Below are 23,683 nucleotides of genomic sequence, written 5' to 3'. Positions count from 1 at the left end.
GTACTAACAAGTTAAGTATGTCATTGTTTATTTCAGAAAAAAAGATTTTTTGCCTTTGTCATGTGAAAAAAGTGAGGGTTTTTGGCGTCTTTTGCACCCAGAGTGTGTGGTTAAGGGACTGTGACTGAAGCACCCAAGTAGAAACGTTGCTGATCCTGTGTTCACCTAAACCTCTCAGGATCCTACGTTTGTAAGGAGACATTTAACACCATTTCACCTCTAACAGGACTTACAGTGGCACTGGGCTAAAATATGATGTTCACCTCATGTCAGCCCTCGATGATAAGACACAAAGAGAACCACATAAAACCCTTCACATTCCTTTGAATTGCTTGGCTTTTTTCTTTAAATTGCATTTGTTCCAAATGTCCTATTAATGTGCAAAAGTTGAAGATGTCAAAAGTAATCTGACAGCTAGGTTTTAGTTAAAGCATACGTGTCATACTTTGGTTCTATTAGGAGGTCGTCCAAAGCTCTATTAGTGACAACCAAGTCACTGATGTGTCACCTTCATTTAAAGTTAAGCACTGTGACAGTTTAATATGGCGGAAGATGAAAGCCTACTGTTTGGATGACATATCAAACCTTTCTCAGATGGGTAATAAATAGGGCTTATTGTTTCAGTCACAGAGTGTGAGCAACTGTCCTCCTTCCTCTAATGTGTCTTTATTCCTCTTCTTCCTAGTGATTGATTTGTGACCCTGGAGTTTCTTTACCTTGTTGTTGGAGGTTTCTTTGTATCAGACGAGGGTCCGTCAAACCAGGTTTAACTGAGCTGTCAAAAACACAGAGAGTGGGGAAGAAAGTGGAGAGAATAAAATACACAACCACACACATGTACTCAAACCGGAGTGCCCCCCCCAAAACACTTGCAGCGCTAGCTAGCTATACTCCTCTCCATATCTAAAAAAGGTTTGACTTTCTTCGACAATCAAATTGGCCAAACAAGTTATGTCCCAACATGCAACACGGCTTATATTTAATTTACAGTTACGTAACTTCTCATTCTCTAAAGCCAACTGTATTCCCAAGTCATCATAACTCAAGACTAATTCATACTCTGATTACCTACTTATTAGCATAATAAGACACTGGTAGACACAATGAAAACCGTTTTAGATTTTTACAGATTTTCACACGAGAACAGTGTGCTCATCCTTCCTTCAGCTCAGAAGGGGATGATGAGCTTCATTTCCATCACTGTCACCTCACATGAGGCATTTACGTCCCAGAAGACAGTTTCTTACATGTGACCACTGGACCATATATACAAATGTTATCAATATATCTTCCAGGGGCGGCAGGGATCTTGCCTTGTCGAATGTAAATAGTCCATTGTAAATATCTCTGACATGTCATTAGAGGGGGAAAAGTGACACAGGTTGCGCGCTCAACAGAGACCGATTCTACAAACATAGCAAAGCCTCGGCAGCTACAGGTGGGCAATTTTGACGGCTGGAAAAGGGCCTGGGGGATCCCTCCGTCAAGATAAGCAGGTCTATTAGACCAGGGCTCGGTGCTAGGCAGTCCGTTTGTTTTGTTCTTTTATGTGGAGCGCAGAATGAGGTGCCGTGAAGCTTGAAAGAGTGTCTGACATCTGAAGTGTTCTGATAGCTCCCCGCAATGCTCGAAAAAATTAACTCCAACTCCCAGATCAACCCTCAGGAGCTTAATTACATCAAAGAGAGGGAATCTTGTTAAATTCAATCCAAACAAAAAAAAATGATCAGTAGTTTTCAAGGCTTTGTTTGACATTGAGAAGACATGAATGAAAAAGGGAGTGAGGGAGAGAGAGAGAAGCTCACATTCACATGCAGTGAAACTCAAAAGAAGAAGAAGAAGAAGAAAAGAGAGAGACAGTCGAGGGTGGCCTGTCAGAAATTTGGGGTTATACATGACGCCATTATAAGGACACATCACGTTGAAATAAAGTGACCTAGCTGACACAGACCCTACAAATGTCTAGAGAAGAAAAGTGCCTACAAAGGTAGCTTTGCATGGGCTCCCCCCTGGCCATTCTATTGACAGAGATGACAAGGGTCCCACGATGCACTATTATCCTTGACCGTCGAGCACACATCAAATGTGCAGGGAGCAGTCCCTGTCAGAGCAAAGAAAGGCCCTCAGAATACGCAACACAGAGCCAGCTTGTTACATTAGGTTCCACCTAGGTTTGTCAAAACACAGGGTTATTCAGTGTATACACATGCCTTCAGGGATCCTCCTTTCAAAAAGAGACTGAATGCGAGAAAGACAAGAAAGGGAAAGGGTGAGGAATCAGACATGCTTTTGAATCTATGGCTTGCTCTCTCTTCAAGGAGACGATACTCTGCATATGTTTACGCAAACCTTTACTTTTTCTCTGAAATGGAAAAGAAAAAAGAGAAGCCTTGAAGAAGACAGATAAAACAAACCGCTCCTCGGCTATAGAAATCGCATCTTTGTGATGTTAAAAGTAATTGATAAACAAGGTCTTTCTTTCAAGGGAACTTGTCACAAACTCAGGGTTAGGGATTTTCTATCAACAATGAGAAACTTTGCTTTTGTCCCATGCCTTCATTTCAAATAATGTCTCCAATTAAAAGATCTTGACTTGGGGCGTCTGCTTTATTGATTTAACCAATGGCCTTACCAAATATTTACACTGGGTTTGAAAAGTGAGCAACCTAACGCCATGCTGTAAACAAACAGAGAAATTTACAAATCTTTGACTGTCATGACAAATTTGGAAGAACTCTCACTTATTTTATTTGGTATATAGATATATATAGACACACATACATACTAGTTAAATAAATAAATGTGATATTGTGGTCTTTCCATATACACAAATAAGATATGTAATATTTGCTACAGTGTAAACAGTCCATGCACCATAAATATGTTAACGTCACATTCACCTTAGGTGAACCTTCTCTTTGCCAATTGCATAATTGGAAAGTTGTTAGACAAATTGATACAGCTGCATTGCGCCTTGCTGAAGGTTTGGTAACTTCATTACAATCCACCTCCTAAGAAGTCACACACTCTCTGTATGACATATTTTAATTTATGTCATTGAAGGGCGGGTCTTAACTCTCCTAACAGAAGATTATCCATTCCCGTAAGGTGAAATCAATCATGGTATTACAGGGGAAAGATGGAAAAAAAACTGAGGGTAGTGCATGGATTACTTTTGACAAAATTATTTAGTCAAATGTATTCATATTCAATTTTGCAATACAGCTACAGTAAATAGTTGCAATGAAAGTAATAAATAAATCACGTTTGAAAATGACCCATTAGAGTTGTTAAAAACAGGAAACACTGAAAAAGAAATCGAATAGGGTTTAATAGGGCCTGACAAACATTACCGAAGAGGAACATGCTAAAGCTCAATAGAACCTGTGCCATGAACATGATGGACCTGATAACGTTCCACAGTGATGGTGGGCTCAGCTGGAGACGGTTGCTAGCAGGTCCAGTATGTGATCAAGTTCCTCGAGGAGCCTGTTCATCTGGGGGAGAGATGGTCATCAGGAAGAGCCAAGTCAGGGGCTGATTTAAGGAGTTCAGGAAATCCAGAGCACTTCACCCAGGCTGGCCCCAGTCCACCACAGATGAGCACACACACTCCCAGGGAAATGACAGCATGGCCGATCCTGGTCCTACATCATTAGAAAACATACGCCATGACCATGGGGATCTGTGTTACAATTTATGTTGGACTGTTGCCAGTGGCTGGACAAATGGATGCTTGATCATACCAGGTTGGGTCTCTCCTGTAGAACACTGAGAACTGTTGCATTCATTTGCGTCACGTTTTTTCCTGAACCTGACGGCACTGTTTGAATGAGCAAATGGCAGGCCTCTTACTTCAGTAGATTGATGACCTAAACAGGGTGTGGGGATCCACACAGGAGCTCCATGGTGACATACTAGACTGCATTGGTCATGACCACGAGACGCTAAGGGGTTAGGTCATCTACAGTAGAGTTTGGAGCTAATAAGAACATCCTGCACCAAAGTCAGGAAAGGATCAACCTTGAGAGGCCAGACCTTTCCCAGGCTTTCAGAAACCATTAAAACGTTATAGATGTTGTCCTAACTGTCCCAGACATGTTTTAAATAGTGATTACAAAATAATACAACTCAAGGAAGACACAGTACACTGTACAATGTATCGCATTAAGTCACTGCCATCCCAGCCTACGTTAGGAGCTCCATTCAGAAAGAGCTTCACGTTTATGTCAGTCTCAACCTATAACGACAAATGCCATAGAGCCTGAGGGTGGTGGCAGGAGCCAAGGACAGCAGTAGAACTCCTAACAGGGTAGTTGACCTTTGAACACGAGATATGTAAGACACGTCCCGGTCGACGTCAGAGTATGGCCACTTCGAGCCCGTCATTGCTGGGCTTTAACTGAGATCCCCATCAACCAATGGCCCGAGGGGGAAATGCTCCCCTACCGAGCATAGCTGCTCAACTCCCTCCACCCACGTCCCCCACTCTATCCCACCCTTTCTCCCCCAGAGGCCGGACCTTCATCCCCTACGAAGACACACTCGCCTCTGTCGCCTTGCACTGTCCATCATTGCACAGTTCAGGGAACCGCACTTGGTAGGCTTGTGTTTGGTTTGAACATAGAAAAACAAAAAAAATATCACAATCAATCACGAGCGTTGGATCTGTCTGAACCTCATAATTGGATGTGACATGTTTGGATACATATTTTTGTCTCCAAATTAAAAAATATCGCCCCACAGAAAATGTATTCCTGTGAATGCCAAAAATACTGGCAGTGTATCATTTAGAAAACTAAAGCCAAGTACAAAGTTACACTGGAATTGCATAAGCTGAAATAATCAGCATTATAGAGATAGATAAAGTAAAATATATTACCCACAACACAAGACATGACTCTCAGGAAGACTCGGTATTGCACCCCTCATTCAACTTACTTCAACTGACACAAGTTCATTATCATGGCCTTGAAGGCATCGACAGAGTGTGTATATTGGCTGAGTCTTGAAGGGCGGAACAGACTTCATAATTTGAAAGAAGAAACAACAATTTTACTATCAAACCATATGGCTTAAATTTAAGTAAGTAGCAGGGAGAGGCTAAATCTAAGAATTCCGTCGATTGTGCTATTGCCCTGGTTTGTACACTGTCTGTCAGAGTAACATTTTGTTCTCTGGCTGACTACGGCATCCACTGCTTTACCATTCCAAAAGAATTCTTCTGAACTTTTTCCAACACAAGACCAAAACAAAACAAAAAAGGCCTAGTCGTCACTGCCAGCCTAATTTGCTTTGTTCCAGGTTACCTGCCTTGGCCATCAGAGTTGAAGCAGGGGGCCACTGGGGGCCAGTGGGGCAATTTTTTACTCCCATGCACCCTGTACTGAGCGCTCGGCATTGAAGTTTGCCTTGTACCCACATGCAAAGCTATCATTATCCATGCCTCTTGACAATCCACCCTGCCATCTTTGTTACATCTGCAGCAGTAGCCTAGGGCAACGACATGACTGTATGGTTGATCTGTCTCTTTTACATATCGCTCTTTCTCTGCGAGGAGCGTGCGCTGTGTTTGAAACTGGGAATCCAGAACTTGGACAAGCTCTCACCTCTGCTTGTGTGACACCTCTGCTTCCATCCTCTTTTACTTTGTCATTCTGATGACACCTTAAGAAAGCACTGATATAGACGTTCAGCGGACTGCTGTAACTTGATCAATATCAGACAATAATGGCCTCTCAAGCACATCCTCCATAGTACTTAAATGTATTCACAGAACCAAAGAGTGTTTACATTTGAAGATCGGAATATCCTACAGTCCTTGTAGTGCCTTTAGGCTTTTAGAAATTGAAGGTTACTAACCTAAAGAAGCATAAATTAAATGTCTTCAGTAGTCAATTTCTATAAACAGTGTATTACTGCATTATAGCTTTTGCAACAAAACAAATAAACAACTTCTAAATTGCCACAAAGAAAGGCTGCATTCTCATATCTATCTACAAATAATAACTAATGGTAATAATTTACATAGGAAAGCTGTAAAAAAGAAAAGTATATTCTGTATAGTACAGGAGCAACACATTACGCATGGAGCATGCAGTCAACATGACTAGGGCCTGCATCACTTTTGTAGCAAAGCAAATCCCAGAGCGCGTTTTTCCTCTCCTGAACACTGACAGGCCACCGCTTGGGAAGTCAACTGCTCTCATCTTGTTCGCCAGAGGAGGTAGCCTGCAGCTGTTACAAGCCAGCCCCTGATCTTTACATGAAGGACCAAGCGCAGTCTGTCTACCGCCTTACTAAACAGAATCAGAGTAAAAAAGAACCCAATGTTCGGAGTACATGCGTGAAATGAAAGTGCTGGAATATGGCTGAGTATTTTTTATGTCTTTTTCACCCATCTCGTGTACAGCGATCATATTTCCAGCTGTCCACCAATTGTGTTTGTCTTCAGTTTTAACCTGCAGTTTGGTTTGTTTATGTATGACATGACCGACTTGATTCATATCTCTTTGGTCGCTGGTTCTAATATTCCCTTACACAAAAACATGTGGATGTTGATATTGTAAGAAGCCCACACATGGATATGAAACCGTCTCAACGTAAAACGCAGGCCATTATAGTCAAGGTGTTTCACATTATTGAACCCTCGGTGGTCCTGCTTGCTAAGTTTTATTTATTTTCTGATTTCTCGCCCAATTGGTCAGAATTTTGCAGTTAATCAGGGGATGAGGTTGGGGTCACAAATCCCTCTTATTTTGGCCATTAAAAGATAAAAGTGACAGAGCATTTTACTTTTGGATCTGTAATTGAGTAAATGTTAGAAAACTAAAAGCACCACAACTCATCTGTCACAACATAAAGAGAAAGAGACGAATGTTTAAAAAGCAGCAAACCCAACTGTCAGGCGGTTGTGTCTATTTCAAGATCAACATTCTCCCCCCCCCCCCCCCCCCCCGCTCTGTCAAAAATGAATAATTAATGTGTTCTGTCCGATTTTAATTTGGAGCTAATTAGGTCAGGAAAGTTTGGGAGTGGAAGGTACGTCCAGGTCACGTGACACTCTCAGAAGGCATCCACTTTCATGTGGCTAAAACTTGAGCGGAGAACAGAGGATCCCGGGGCAGGGGAGCCAACAGGACCAGCGTGGGGACAGAGGGCCGTGGCTGTGGACAGAGATAATAAAATAGAGCGGGAGCCTCAGAAAGCCACTGAATGAAGTCACCGGGGAGATATTAACCATGGGCCCTCACCAAAAAAAAGCTGTCTGTCTTTTTGTTTGTACTGTAACCGCAGAGAAATAATTATTCAGTTTTAATTACTGTTTGGAACGCCACTGTGTCTGCGGCTTAGGACGTGGACTGTCTCTGGTTGGAGAAGTTTGAGAGGCAAGTGCCTCTGACCAGAGCGCAGTGGGGGCAAGAAACTCACAGGCAACGTTATCACCTTTCACATGCACTGGAATAATTGACTTTGCAGACTTTGATCAGTCTGCAAATACTTCCGAATGTCTTATTTTTACTTTTTGGCACGACATAGATTTTCACTGAGAATTTATTTGGCAAAGTGTGTCTCGTCGTGTAGTCTCAAAATGTACAGTGTCCTACTGTGACCACAGTGCTAATAATCGCAGTAGTGTTGAATCCAGATTTATAGTTCTACAGGTTACAGCAATTACAAAACAAACTTTGTAACAATCTACCTAGTGTCCAGTATCACCAATTCTTTGTGCCTTTTCCTCAAGGACACAATAATGCAACCATGAAGTGACACATTTTTTCCTGAACAATGTGAAGCTCTCTCACGAGGGGCAGAGGGAATGTGTTTTACTTTCCATCTCCTTTGAAATCCTGCCTGCATAAAGAAGACGGATGTCATTTTTAGATTTGTAACGGGAATATCTGTCAATGACTGGAAACCTCTCCCTGTGCCAGTCAAACAAAACGTGTTTACCATTGTTCTAAAACAGACGGAAACCAGGAAGGTAAGCAACTCTGACATTGAAAGTGCGAGCGCAGAGGAGAAATCACACAATAAAATTCCCATTTGCGCAACTGATTTCCACTCTAAAGTAAACATGGTCTGAAAAACTGTACGCATGTGAAAAGCTATCCGCAAATGTTTGCCATTTCCAAAACCAGAAATGCAACAATGTCATAATTATCTCCATTTACATTTAGGGATTGTAACTCCAAAACCAAACAACACCAATACTACATGTAAAAGTTGTTTGATTAAAACAATGAGTATAGCGATTAGATGAATGATATGACTTTAAGGAAAAAACACGTCTGTTCACTTCCAACTAGGCCATATAACCTCCTCCAAATGCAGACAGAGAACAAGAAGGAGCCCTAATCCTGATCCCTGTGAAAAATGTCTGGAGGAGAAAGATCCAAAATAAAATTACCCCGTTAAGATGGTATGACCTTAGCTACGTTATTCAGGAACCCCCTCCTCGTACACCATTTGAAGTGAAGTCGATTCTCTTTTTTTTCCCAACTTGCTATGCTTGAATCTCAGGTTCAATGCATTCCTTTCAATGGCTTAACACTCGGCAATGGAAATATAATTATGTTTTACAAGTCTAACCCTTATCTTTACTCTCCTTCATTTGCCCACCCTTCCCATACTTTCAAGGGATTTTAAAAAAGCACTTCGAGCTATGTCAGGACACTGCTCCGCGTTTCATCTAAAGTACAGTGCATAATCGTTCAGGAGAATGCCGCAAACCAGACTCAATTTTTCACAGGCCATTTACAACCAAACAAGGTGCAGCCTTGCTGTATTGGAACTTGAAAATGAGCAGATCTGGTGTTTTTCCACCTTCCGTACTCTTGACACAAACACGCCAACCATCTCGCTGGTGCCAAACAGAAAAAGGTGTGCTCCGAACGTTGAAGCCCTGACGAAACGTCCTCCTCTGTGTCCTGTCAGCTCCTGCTCCTTTTTTAAGCGTTATCAGGCCGTGCAACGTCTTCGTTTAATCAGTTCCCATTGTTTAGAAGTGTTGTATTCCTCATTAGTTGCTATTGTTAACAAGCACGTTTAATTATGCTTCCGAGCGGACCATCATTGAAGCTCCTTGCAAAGGAAGAGTCAGAGCCCTGTCTAATCACAGACGCAGAGACACTGGAGAGAAGGGTGTGGGGGGGGGGGAAGGGGGAGAAAAACCAACATACCACTCCTGAAAATACCTGCACCAGCGGCTTCATGAGGCTGCTTCCCTGAGAATCCCCACGATCTGACAAACACAAGAAACGAGAAACTAACAAGACAAGGAATCCCAGGGCTGCGACAAATTACACAGCGTTATATAATATGTTCAGCCTACCAAAAGGTGTGGACGCAAGGTAGGAAAACAGCTCAGTTTATCTGAGAATGTGGCAGTTGGAGGGATGAATGTTTTCTGTGTCAAACTTATATCAACATGCTTGTTTGTCCCCTGTGCAGAGACGATACACTGTTTGTGGAGGCTTGGGGGCTGTCACCGTGTAGTGGAGTAGGTGTGAATTATGCAAATGTTCTGACACATACTTGGACAGGATTCGCAAAGGAATATTCACCAGTCGCACAGCAGGCCCAACAAAACAGGGCCCTACCTTGAGGCAGGAGCTTATCTTATTTGCTGCTTTTTTAAAGTGGGGGATTAACATAAGCACCTCTGCCATTGTGCTCCCTCTCAAAATAATTTTATCTGCAGCGCTCTCAGCGACAATCTGCGTTTATCAGGTAACTGAATATCCTCCGTGCAGATGAAATGCGCCTTTGAGGATCTCCTCCATTAACCAGGTTATATTTAGCAGTGCGCCACTTCATTTTCAATATTGAGAAAGGGAGCGGGTGACACAGAGTGGCCAGGGGGGGCCAGCAGATAAAGACCCCAGGGTTAGGATCCTCAGCCTTGGTTGAAAGGTAAAGAGGAGGAAGTGAGTCTGTTGTACGGAGGCTTCTAGAATTATGGCGGCATGTGACACAATCCGCCTACATTGTACGTCCTGTGCTGTAGGTTTCACTGTAACTATTTTAAGAAAATTGAGATGAGCTACGAGTTACGGTAACACGGGTCTTTCGAAAATGTCCCGTAGCTTATCTCTCTCTCTGGTCGCTGTACAATCACCATGTAAATGGGATCTACCTCCCCATGGTACTCTTCGCATAACAGCTTTTTTTCCTTCTGCATAAAGAACTTTTTAGCACTCCCTTTTGGCTTCCCCCTTTGCCCTCTGGAAATTGCCCATTAAAAGGGTTTTTTGGCAGCTCCGGCTGACAGGAAACAGAACAGGAAATGATATAATGGTTTCAGAATTGAGCGCTTCTCCCATGCCCAGCTGCTCTGAGTGTGACCTTTGAGTTGACTGGGAGCTGTAAGGTGGCATGTTTGGCATCGGCTCTCGTACGAGTAGAATGTTCTCGTGAAGAGTTCCTGTGCTGTGACAAGCAGAAAGGGTGCTTTTTCTCAGTTGGGAATAAAAATAGATTTACAGGAAACCACTTCAGCTTTGAAAAGACAATACGTCATTTAAAACAGATACAGTTTTGGTTTCAGATAATTATATATTTGTTGTCCCCATGTGATTTTTAAGCCTTTTTTAATTATTTCCGAATAATATGATTGTTAAAAGAAAAACAGGATACACACTTTTTTGTAGAAATTAAAGATCCAGAAGATGTGGATATACTGTTGCCTGTGTACATACTACACATATGTACATAGTCTGTATTGGTTTGCTCATAGTTACAAGCAAAACATGGCCTTTCCCCCTGCTCTGCTCTGAGCTGTCAGTATGGAAGACATGTTCCTCCCGGGCTGACGGCCCCAACTCTATGTATCCCACTTACACACTCACCGTGATAGCTGTGCATTACTGTCACTCACCCTGTTTCTCTCCCTCACACGCACAAACACATGCTCACTACCACGCACACAGACACACACCATACACCCACAGACCACGGTGGAAAAGGTAGCGTTTTAAATGCTGTTGTTGATGTCATGGCAATGCAACTATCGCTGACTAGTTTGGTAGATTGTGTTTGCAGCCGACTATGAAGTAGTCAAGCTCATCCCTTTCATATTTATAGCGTGACTGATTTAAGATGGACCGATTGTAGAATTTAATTACGGGGGACACAATGGCCACACAATCCTGTTTTCTTCTCCAGCCCTCTTCTGAGGCGCTGACACGCCACACACTCTGGTGCACACTGCCACCGATGTTTTACACTCCAAATGAGCTGTGCTTGCACAAGAATTTAATTTGATCTGCTGCTGTAATTGTGCTCCGAAAAAAAGGGGACAGTGCAACTTTAAATGTAATATGCACAAAAAGTAAATTAACTGAAGAGAGCCCTTGTGATGTGTTGACACTTGCTCTGTGCTCTTACAAAAAATTGTGATGATAAAACACCACAAAGAAAAGCGTTATGAATTTTATTAATGACTGCAAGACAGTATGCAAAACATCAAAGGTCCACAGAAAAGATTAATGACCCCGTGTGAGACTGTTTAATTACCTCGAGCTAATTAGATTCTTGACCAAATTTTTAATATCTGCATTCCCTCTAAAGCCTAATTGAGATTCTACCATATTTATCAATCTTTCGAATAAAAGAAAAATACCTAAGTGCTGATTTTAGTTCTTTTTTTGGACTATGGTTACCATTTATGGACAATTATTAAATGAATCGAGGTGAAGCAGAGCTTCCCCAAAGTTACAGGGGGAGAGTGTATTTCTCATTGCTTATTTACTCTAATGGGGGTGGAGGGGTGGTTATCGATGTGATCTCCTGTTTCTAATGAAGTGTGCTGATGCTAATAAACAGACTTAGCAGAGCTGTAAACTCTCCTTGTCATACAGTAAGTCTCTTATCTGGACCTGCCTGTGTGACACTCTCCTGAGTGCTCTCTGAAATTATACTCTATCCAGCCCTTGTTTGGCTTTCAAAAACCTTTCTGCAGATAATCCTGCCGCTGTTTACCACAGTACACAACCTGATTGGTTAAGCTATTCTGTTTGAACCCCTCAACCTAATTATCTATCGATGTGACCCTCGCTGGTGCAATTATTGCTTCATGATTATCTAGGTAAAACAAGTCAAGACTTGATGCCAAAGTTTGGAAACAGTCTAGCTTGTTAGGATCAGTCAGAATGGCAGATTTTCTGAGTTGTTTCTCAGGGAAAAGGAGCAGAGGAAACTTGGGAGTGTAACATGATGGCTGTCCATGACTTACACAGCACCATCTGGTGTCGTCATGTTTCCACTACAATACTAACGCATGTACAACAACGTACATTGTGGTCAACTTGGACTTGACCAGCAGATTATTTATATCGCTCTGTCAAGAACCATCCAGAGCAATCCTAGTCATGACTAACCCTCCAATTAGCCAGCAAACAAACATTTAAATCATATGCACTGCCTTGTTCCCTTGCTCTGTTTTACACACCAGCTACAGTGAGAGAGATGGGGTGAAGGCTGAGAGAGGGAGGGGAGGGGGGGATGTAAATGGGAGTGGATCACCATCCCTCACTGGTATTTCATTAAAGGCAATTAGAAAATGAACGCTGTACTGTCCCATAAGACTCAATCTGAAGAAAGAGAAGAGTGGTATTAGCTCATTGAGCTCAAGTATGTATGATCGCTTTCATCAATAGATAACTGTTCCTCTGCCTACTCTCAGTGTCAAAGGTACTATGCTAACAATTACAACAATTAACACTGTCAAAATAAACCCTGTTGATTTAGCAAGAGGGCATAACACTAATATAGTTAATTAATAACAATACTGGGTTTTCCCTTCGAAATGTATTTTTCTCAAATGGCAAAAAAGCGACATACAGTAGGACAACTGTGACAGAAATAGCAAGACATCTGTTGTTGTATTTATGCTAGCCTCGGGTATCTACCTTCCAGCTATACTTGCCTCTCTTCTGTTCTGTGAACATAGAGCCACATTGACTTCACATTTGTCTAATTCCCTTATGAGTGCCTCAGTAAATACAGAATGACCAACAAAAAAAATACTGTTTTCATGATGAAATTTGACCTTTTTTCCTACTGTAACAGTCTTGTGAAGGGAAAAGCGTTGTAAGCTTCGGTTAACACAAATACAAATGAAAACCTACAAATGTCTTAAGAATAGCAGCCTCTTCACCTTAAAATATGCAGCACTGTCCATCTGTGGGGGCTTGAGGGGAAAACAGTTTTCTTTGTGCTGCATATGTGAAAATACAATTACGCAATCCCTAGGGAATCCTGCCTGTCACGTTGCATTTACCTTGGTCAGGGGGAACGTGTGCTCTCTGCCATCACCCCTGCCAGTCATAGACACTCCCTGTCAGTAACAAAGCAGCAAGACTCATCGGTGACTTGAGTACTGATATCTCCCAAATGCCCTTCAATGAATACAACCATACCCAGAGCCTTTTGCCTCCACCGTCTAAATTTAGTCAGAACTAACTCTCGTGCTACTTGCTGAAAGTTCCACAAATTCCCAGACGTGAGGGTAACAGACCACATATGAGCGTTGATAAACTGCAACAATCCGCATTGGGAATCCTCTACAAACTTGCATCTTTGGGTCTGGCAGCACATGCATACACCAGCAGCATCGGAATAGTAGTTAGTGTGTAGAATAGTGTTCATTAACTGCTTGAATTCATGTCTGAGACAGAGATGTTTTTAGAGGGGCAGAGAGCCAGAGTGGGTTTACTGAGGCCTGTGACCTCGGGATGGCCTGAGGCCTGCAGACACCGTCCTAATCAAATGGTGGGCACTGGGTCGAGTCTTTGTGTTAAACCTTTTGTGCTCCGCCTAGCAATGGGTGAACAAGGGACAGACACTCACGCAAGACTCGTTGCAGGTCGCTGCGAGGGCAGCACTGCTCCGGGCTCGTCTGTAATTACAGATCTCAATCTAGGCAGAATGAGGGGGAAAATAATTGACGAATCTTTAAATGCATCTGTCATTAGCAAATGGAAAACAAACAATAAGTGCTTCACTCAAAAGTTGGGGATACAATTATTATTGTGTGGCGATAGTGGGCTTTTACAGAGTGACTTACACAGTTCTCTGGTGTGACTGGAGCCATTCAGAAGTACCCTGGTAAAGGAGCTCTATCTAGGCCAAAGCTTTTAATAAAGATTGAGTACAAAGTCAAAGTGCAGTGATCAGATCACAAGGAAGAGGAAAATCTGAGTACATAAAAAATCCTCATATTTTGAGATCTCATTTCCTGAGTTAGTACACTTCCTAATAGAATCAGCTGCTCTGTAAATCAGACCAGTTCAAGTCGAAGCTGGGGGGAAATTATAGATGCCGCCAGTGATTTTACCCTTTAGTTTTATAAAACGGAACCCAATAAATGGACGAGATAAGGATGAAAGTTCTTCGCTTTAAGCTCTATGTTACTAAATTAATATGTTATCCATCTTGTGGTCCACTTATTACATTTCTGTGTGGTTAAATGTATTTTCTCTTATTTTCTGTAATAAAAATTATGAGAAAATAAGCCTATGGTAGGCTGAGTCACTATAGCAAAATACTCTCTGATCCTAATCAGAAAAAAAAATCTGATCTGTTCTCTTTTGAAGTCGTATATCTTCATCTTTCAGATAATTCTCTGAGCAGTGACGGTAAATGTGGAGAAGTTGAAGCAAAACGGTGACATCCTTGTCTTGGAGGAGAGAACATCATCTTATCAATAAATGACATCATTCGACTCCAGAACTCAGGCTGTCACATAAGAAGCACTTGAGGTAAAGAAGGATCTATTTTCCCATTACGATTGTCTGAAACTGACTGAGCCAGGAACGCCAGGGATTTGTGTCTCCCAGCGTCTGTGCCTACAAGGAGATGGAAACTTTTGCCATTTTAAGCAGTTAAGGAGTTTTCCTTAACAGGTCAGAATCCAACATCAAAACATTTTCTACAGCACGTTGTAACGCAATACCGAAGACTTTTAGTCAAAAGACTCAAAAGTATTAGGTTACTATTGAAGAGACTAAGTTCATCAGCAATGCTGGTAATGTATTACAATCCATTTAGAGTTTACTAGATATAACGCGTATTGCCCCTGTTTCTTCATCAGGATTGACCTAGCGTTTTACAACACTTTATTTTGTTCACTCTGTTCGTACATCTTCAGTCTCTGTGCAGTATTTCTGACAGGTTCTCTCCATACGATCATTGGCCTTGTTTTGTAGTGCATGTTGGATAGCTGAATACTTTTCCCATGACCACCATTGTACCATGCAGTCATCAGTGTAGACAATGTAGGAAAGTCCCCTTTCACCAACAAAGACGCTCTTGTTCAGTTGAGCTGGAAGTGAACTCGGGGTGGATACCTAGAGATGGTGACTATCCTTTGTTGAGGAATTTCAGTAGCCAGTAACTGCAATAGGGTTCACAGTGAACAAATCAAATGGTTCACCTCAAGGTTGACTATTTTTACAGCATCAGAAAAAAGTACTGCAATATATCTAACATTTGCACGTCTGTTTGCTATCTCAAAGTTCCTGAACATTTTGCACAAATATTGCATATAGTGCTGGATGGCCACGGATGAATAAGTATAACTAGGATAATTAAAAAACGGACCATCTATATGACGTCAACATTGCATATAGTGTGACTGACATTGCAACCTTAGGGTTGGTCTGAAAATTGCATTGTATTTGCCCTACAATAGGGAACGAGCATTGTGGCGATTGCTATCTGTAAAGGAGTCTCAGGAGGTTCCTGTCTCATTGTGTCTTAGTGTAACAGATTACGTTTGGATATGTTTTAGACTAAACACATTACAGTGCAAAAGACACACCTGCACTTTATCTGATAGGGAAACCCACAGTGCAATGGGAACCAAATACAGTCTCCCAAAACAGTTTCCTGTCTACTCACTGAGCGTGAAGGTGTGTGTGTTTTTAGGGTGGGGACATATTGACCACAATATGTTTCTCTGAGGAACATACTGTAGGAATGACATCTTTTAATGATAAAGCTGGGGATAAATTGTTTATGGTGCTTTTACGGAGACCATATTCCATCCACTCTGTGTATTGAGTGAATAATTCAAAGAAAAGCCGTTTGTTTCAGGGGAAAGCAGCAGCATCTGAAACATATGGAGGGAAATCACATTGAAAGCAGTGCGCAGTAAATTAATAGTAACAGATGCCAGGATGTCTGGCTACAGTTTTTTTTTTTTTTTTTTTTGCTTTGTTTCTCAGAGAGGTCTTGCATTCTTAATGTTTTGAAATAATACTATTATAATTGTCTCCTAGTTTACTTCAGTCTCACTCCTGAATACAACATTTCAGGGTTCTCACAGGGTAAGAAACCTTTAGGAAATGAGTCAACCACGATCCCAGAATGAGTTACTGTATGAGTTATCGGGACTTTAAGTTAAAGTCAATATTTGCCTCCACTGAACCTTAATAATATAAAATAAATGTCATTCTAAGCCTTGCTTCCTACTATTGTTTCTTCGGTAGTATCAGGGGGACCATATTAAATGGAGTGGGCTTTAATTGGAAATGTTTAATAGGCAATAAAGTGTCCTTATGAGCTTAACATCACTAGTAAAATGTTGATAGATATCACAGACATCTTACCTTAACAATCCTCGCCTCTGTCTGGCCTCATGATGGAATTATTTATTCTATCCCGACAAGAAACACGACCATTTGTCCTCAGGTCAAGCAAGCACAGTAAACCTTGTCTAAAAGATGTGAGATACCAAATTCAAATCAAGGTAGAGTCTGTGATCTTTACACTGATAACAATCATCTTCCAGAAAGCCTAATGACAAGCACACGTATGTGCCGTGTATTTGTAATTAACGGTACTGAGCAATGAGCAATTAAGAGCATGGTTTTGTGAAGCTTTTAAGATAACAAAGAATGATGATGAGACGTAAAAAATGAATAAACACGTATTTCTCTGAGAAGTGCTTGACCTAGACAGAAGAGAAAAAAAGGTATTAATATTGTGTATTAATCTATTCTTAATGCCCATACCGGATGATTTGCAGGGTCTGTGGACAGGAGACTAGTGTGGCAGCATTATGATTGAGTGTGGGGCCATTGTGATGGGGAGAAACAACAAGGTAATTAAAGCCAAAGCGTGCAGTTTACGCTCTGTCATCCGTGACAGTGTAAGGTGTCTTCCATTCCAGCCCTAATGGAAAATAAGTCAGGTAATTGTCATTGTGCACTGGGTGTCATCATTTATTAAATGTGTAATTCATCTTCACACCAAAGTGACGAAAACAGGTATACTGATTTATTAGAAATCACCACAGTGATTCCCATACAGCATATACTTGTTTGTGTTGGTCACAATGCACCTTATAACGTCAAATCATTCTAACCATAACCCTCTGAAAGAAAACACACATGCAAGCACACAAAGGCATTCACACTGGGACATTTTCTTCACAAATATGGACTCCAGTGGGGGGACTGGAGAATCACTGCGTGAACACAAATCTTTTTTGAATAAGTTTGAAAGCATCAAAACCCCTTGTACTGTATATTTTTCGACGTGCGACGGGTTGAAAAAGAGATCACATTCAGTGTTTTCTTTCCCAGTTACAAAGAGGCACATAAAAAGTTACAAGGTTGTCCCCTGTGGGGTTAGATTTCAAACAGCACCTGTCAAAGCAGATGGGGCATTTAAATAAGATTCTTTTAGAGGTATTTGTTACAGTGTAACTCAAGATTACCTGCTGTGCTCTGCCATGCTTCCACTGCTGTCACACTTTCCTGTGAATCTGTTTAGGAAAACATCTAATTCGCATTAAACACCCTGACCGCAAATTACCAACCCAGAACACTGCATTTATGTTGTTATCATTGCCATCCTAAGTGCAAGTAGTTTGGTGTGAAAACACAGTTTATGTTTTTGGGTAAAGAATACGTGTGCCTCTGTCTTTTCATGATAGAAACAACGTTCTGGACTTAATCACTGATTCCAACAGCAATCGAGCACTCATGACTTGGAGGGGCACTGTGAGATCCCACCTGGGATGTAAAAAAAATGCTCAGAAATCAACACCCCCCCCCCCCCCATGCTCACATGTCGTTTTAGCTGACTCTCCTCGTCCAGGGAGGGCCAACAAACAAATCCACCTCACAGAGAAAAACAAGCTTTCTAATTGTCCGCAGTCCTCCCCACTTATGCGTCACACTGCGTCCTTCATGTAATTCACAATTTGACAAAAATCAACGACAAGTTCAAGGGGGTGTTATCGTTGACAGGCGAGGAGTGGCCGTGGAGGAGACTGATCCCCTCTTGAGATGACTTTGCTGTCACTTTGGCAGCTTCCGTGTTTCACCGCGTTTTCCCATTTTCCCGACTGTGACCAACAGGGACCCCAGCGCGAGCTCGGGGTCAGCACCGATGTGTCCTCCTGCGCCACTCTCTGCTCCAGTCAGAGCTTTCTGATGACAGAATGAGAATTCCTTAATGCACTGGTGGGTTCAGCTACCATGGCTCCTCTGTCATTTCCATCTGCTTTTCCCCCCAGCCCTTCCATCAGAATTGAAGATGCCCTCTTGTTCTTAGCATGCTAAACTTCATTCAGATTGTCACACACATAAGAACTGACAAAATGCTTTCTCAGTCCACTTCGTCAGAGAATAAATAAATAAATATGTCTCCTTTGTGGCTGGGAGACAAGGGCTATCAAGAGACGGACAAACAATCTGAAGAAACCTAAAGGGATATGACTAATACACACACAGAGACGCACATACACAGAGACAGGCACACACACACACACACTTAGGATATGGGGTTGGTCCCAAAAGGCTTATAATGGAAATAGGCAATGTGACAAGAGTTAAAGCTGTGGCAAGCCAATGTCCCAGATAATGGGACAAACACACAAAGCTGTCCAGAGTTGCTTGCTTCCCATCTGCATCTGGTCATACAGGTCTAATACAGTGCTACCATTTGGGGTTTCAAAGAGAGAGGGATGTGGCAGGGCAGTCGGGGTAGATAACCCTCTTCTCCTTTGGAGCCTCACTGCTAGACTGTATTTCGCACGGAAGACCGCAATCCTCTTTACACTGACACACAGAGAAAACGTACAGCTTGGAGACAAAGAGAAATAGAATACTATTCTTGTATTGCAAATGAAAACAACCAACCATTAAAACAGGTGAAAGGCAGAGTTAACTGATAAAACCACAAATGTATGGTTGGAATATGTATCTATTTGAGGTATGCCGAAAATATCTAATGTCCTTGCTATGTGGGGTTTCGCAATAGTTTGTTTGTGAGTGAAGGACAATTGGTCCTTAGTGTAAAGTGAGTGTTTGGCTTTTAGCGGACCTTTGGATGCCAAGTCCTCTGCAGGCTGGGGATGTTACCTTCAGTGTCATTCAGGCCCATCTAAACACTAATCTTCTTGGTGCAATGGAAGAGCTTAACAGCTTTGCAACAGTATCCCTTCCCAAATGTCATTATCACAATGAATTGTACGACTGTCTCCAAGCCTTTGTTTATCATTTCTTCATGGAAAGTTAACGGCACTCCCATTGACATTCACAAAGCCCTCTCCCCACTCATTCTCAAAACATACAAATAATCTCGTCAACCACTTCTGATTGCAATTTGTGTCTAGTAAACAAGCTGAATGGTACTACATTGCACTTGATCATTTCACATCCACAATTTCAATCACGTTAACAAGGGCAAGGTAAAGGTTGAGGCTGGTTAAAGGGGGTGAGTAGCATGTAGCATGCTTGCTAAAACGAGAAGCAGATTGTGCAGATATTGTGGAGATATCCAGAATGTACAGATATATCCATGTTCGACTTCATTCTGTATCTAAACAAAGTACATATTTCCCAAGCACATAAGTCAACGACCTTTGACCTCTCACCCATTCATGCTCAGCTGGAGAAGATAGTGGATTGGTGGTGATCCCTGTAGATGCTCCTTTCCTGTGTAACATCTTTGTTTACTCTCACACAGAGTCTATGATAAGCACTTTAGTAGACTCAGGAAGCAGAGTGCACACATTCCACCACCTCATTACCCCTGCTACCTGATGACCCAGCCTCCCCAGCACATTTTTATTTATTTATTTATGTTTCACCCCCTCACCAGACTTGGCGGGTTACGGTTTTAATATCATTGGTGAAACATGATTATTACCTCTTAATGCTGAAATTACGGGGGCCTTCTTTTTGTCTTTCCCAGCGCTACATTTTTCCTGTGCTGCACCCCATGGCATTAACATCTTTATCTCCACATGTGCTCCTAGTTTTAAAACCTTTACCCCTGCTGTTTGAAAAATATTTCTCATTTTCCTCCCCCATGGTGTACAGAAATCCCCATAGGCAAACCATTAGTGATCTTTCTGCCTTTCCCAAACACTTATTACTATCACCCGTACTCCTTGCGCTGCCTCATTGGCTTTTGGTAAATTATGCAAATAAGGTGATGTTCAACATATAGTTTTCTGTTTCTGCAAGTGCGCAAGTTTGCACAGCTTTCAAGAAGCAGCCGAAGCCATTAGAGTGACTGAATCTGTCAGCAAGATTTATGCATCAGTGACAAATTATAATGCTCTGCTCCTAATTTTCTCTGCACTTTGCACAGGTTTAGTTAAGTTATGTGTTTGCCTTTTGGGGTCTTCCGACTGAAGTTTTGTGTTTGTTTTCACATAAAAATGTGTCACTTCACACAAACATCTGTAATGTGATGACATGCATGGTTATATTCACTTGTCTGGATGTTCATGAAATGTCAATTAATTCCAAACAGTGGGTTGGTACATTGCTTCTTCAATTCATTGCAAGCAATGCAGCTATTGCACTGTGATGTACTGTATTCACAACTATTCTGATAAGTTTGTTGTACTTAATAATATTACATATGCTTATGATATGAATACATCTTATTTTCTAATATACATTTAATATTAAAAGACCTGTGATGTTTAATGAAAAGGGAAGTGAAGCCATAACCATAATCTGCTCTCTGTTTTGATGGAGTTTGTCATGGAGAAGATACAACTCTTACACCTACAGTACTTTCTAATCACCAGGCAGCTCATTCAGATGGTGGATGGTACTTTAAACTATCTTATTATGGTAATGATAGGAGTAATACCCATATGCATCATTGTAACACACCTGTCATTGATTAGGTACTGCCTTTCAAAGAGGAAATTAACTGTAGTCTCCAAGAGCATAAGATAAACCAAAATACGTGGATAGTCTCGGGATTGTTGACGATCTTAGTGACATCTAACATAGGAATATTTCATGGAGTCACCATAGTTCCTACGCAGCGTATAATTGTTTTCATTTACTTCAACATGGCTAGCTGAAAAGATAGGGTGTTTCAATGAACAGATTAGGGCCTATGGGTGCAAACAAATGACAAATCCCTCTTAACCCCGTGAGCCTCTCACTCTCTGCCTCCCCCCCATCAAACATCACTCTGGCAATGTTATTAAACACAACTTTGTATATTTACTTCCTTCAAAGTGCCATTTAACCAAGCCCAGGCAGGAAGGAAGAGCTGTGAGGGAATTACAGGTTGCCAGTGTGCCTCTTAGCAGAGGAGTGACAGGGCATCATTTTGCCCAGAGGGCCACCTCCCGTGTGTTGTGACAACCAGTCATTACACCTCGGAGAGATGCTCTCAGCTGCAGGTTCCAGCCAGATGCAAATGGACACAAATGGGCTCCGACTGTGGAGAAGCTAATAACGCCTTTTTATCTGCTTTACTCCCTCTTCCCTTTCTTTAAGGTGGAAGGTTGGCATTGAGAGGAGACTTGGTGAACGTGCTGGATTCAGAGCAGCCTCTGGTGCCAAAGAGAGCTGCTGTAGCTGCCTGGAACGGACAAACTTACAAAGATAAAGTTGAAGAAAGATTCAGAAAGGCTATGTTTTCTGTCCGCGAATACTGAAATGCTTTCCTGAGTCTTGCCCATTTGAAATTACAATGCAAAAGGCTGGCCTAATTCCAAAACGACACCCACCGCTTCCTGAGTATCCCACGTCACCTCCCACACAAACCATCGAAATTCAACGAAGAGTAAGAGAACAGAGGAAAGTTGAAGTCCATCATTTGCCTGAGAGATATTCTCTGGAAAGAGGAGCTTTTCCCTGGTCTCTTTGTGAGGTCAAGGGGATTTCAAGTTGATTTAAACACACGGAAATACAATCATACTTGGTGTTGGTTTATCTAAAAAATAGCACTGTTAGATGACCTCTGCACAGAAATGTTTCAGCAGTTGGTGAATCAGATTTTCGGATTCAGGTAGTTTTGGGCATGATTGTAGCATAGGCAATTTGGGTTAAAGGCCGGTTTACATTATAACCCCTGGTTCATGCAAAGGCCTTTCCTTCCTCATTCAGTGTGAGTAATAGGATTATATGTCTCCAAGCATTCAACTCACTATTCAAAAGCTCAGAAATTAAAGTTTTTCAAACACTGGTTGGAACAGTTTCCAGGTGCAGTGTCATGTAAAATGATGCCATACACACCTTCCCTCTTCCCTCTTGAGATTCACATCAAACGCATCAGGTTCTTGGTAGGTTCTGACCATGTAGCAGAATACCTGTTCTGTACCTCAGACAAGCCAAACACATTTTCCATCCATTGTCATTTTGATTAAAGTCAATGATGCAGATATGTTGAAGGTACTCTTGCAAAGAAATCTCTGCATGCATGGCGTTATTTTTTCATCAAAAAGAACATACCACATTCCGATGATGAAAGGAGGTGTATTGTTGATGGATGAGGTCATCATCAAGGCACCTTCATGTATATTTGCATTTTTCAAGTCAAATCCTGTAGGAGAAAAGGCACTGCAACACTATCTGTGTTTGCTTTTGCCCTTATTTATGTAAGTGCAAGGTACTGTTAAAGTTATTCTTTATGAAAGAAAAAGTATACAAAAAAAGACAGTGAGTGGGTAAATCCATTTTACAAGTTGATACAATCATGTACTGACAACAAGGATAAAAATTACATAGAAGCTATGATTCAAAAGGTTCCACCTTAACACAAATCTCCTGCACAACATATCTTTCCAATATCCTTTTATGTATTTTTTAAATATCATTTTCCTTGCATAAAAGATTATAGCTAAAGAACGCTGGCAATTTTATTGCTGTTTTGCCAGAAAAAAATAATTATTTTATTGTTTTAATAATGCCTGCTTTTATTCTGAGGGTCAAATTTGATTTAAATCTCAGTCCATTACGGCCTGTAGAGAACTGTGTTTTTGATAAACAGAATCAGCAGGGGAGGTCTCATTTCGACAGGAGACGTGCCTTTGCTCTCCGTGTCTGCGGCTCTAATAGGAGCGCACTGACAGGTGCACACAAGCCACACCACATGCAGTTTGCTTAGGGAATCATACAAACCCAAGTTACTGCACTAAAGAGTTCGAGAATTAAGAGAGGCTATTAATATGAAATGCACAAACAAAACCCCAAATGTTACCCTGCGCACGAAAGCTGCATCATCGCAATAAAAACTGCCATAACCTGTACAGAGCTTATAGGTTTAAAGACAAGTGCAATGACGTGCCATTAAACTACATGGGTGTAATTTACAGCCACAAATTAGTCGTTCTTCTCTACAAGGACAGCTGTCAATGGTAACAGGGTTTCATTTGATGGTTTTATCATGAGAATTCATTCCAACAAGA

General features: G+C 41.6%; 2 long non-coding RNA genes across 2 annotated transcripts in view; one reads left to right on the top strand and one right to left on the bottom strand.

The window, feature by feature from the left end:
* Nucleotides 1-464: 464 nt before the first annotated feature.
* The window catches only part of LOC134007185 (uncharacterized), a 41,191-nt gene continuing 17,972 nt past the window's right edge, over nucleotides 465-23,683 (bottom strand). Inside the window, exon 3 of the long non-coding RNA XR_009928017.1 lies at nucleotides 465-775. This is a non-coding gene — a long non-coding RNA (uncharacterized LOC134007185). The remainder of the gene's footprint in view (nucleotides 776-23,683) is intronic.
* Nucleotides 9,222-22,561, top strand: LOC134007795 (uncharacterized). The gene is made up of 3 exons (XR_009928081.1): nucleotides 9,222-9,353; nucleotides 14,619-14,762; nucleotides 21,771-22,561. It is a non-coding gene; the product is annotated as an uncharacterized LOC134007795 (long non-coding RNA).

The sequence above is a fragment of the Osmerus eperlanus genome, chromosome 21 (genome assembly GCF_963692335.1).
Source record: "Osmerus eperlanus chromosome 21, fOsmEpe2.1, whole genome shotgun sequence".
Classification (NCBI taxonomy): Eukaryota; Metazoa; Chordata; class Actinopteri; order Osmeriformes; family Osmeridae; genus Osmerus; species Osmerus eperlanus.
Note: the sequence above shows the minus strand (reverse complement) of the source record. Positions and strands in the feature narration are given on the sequence as shown.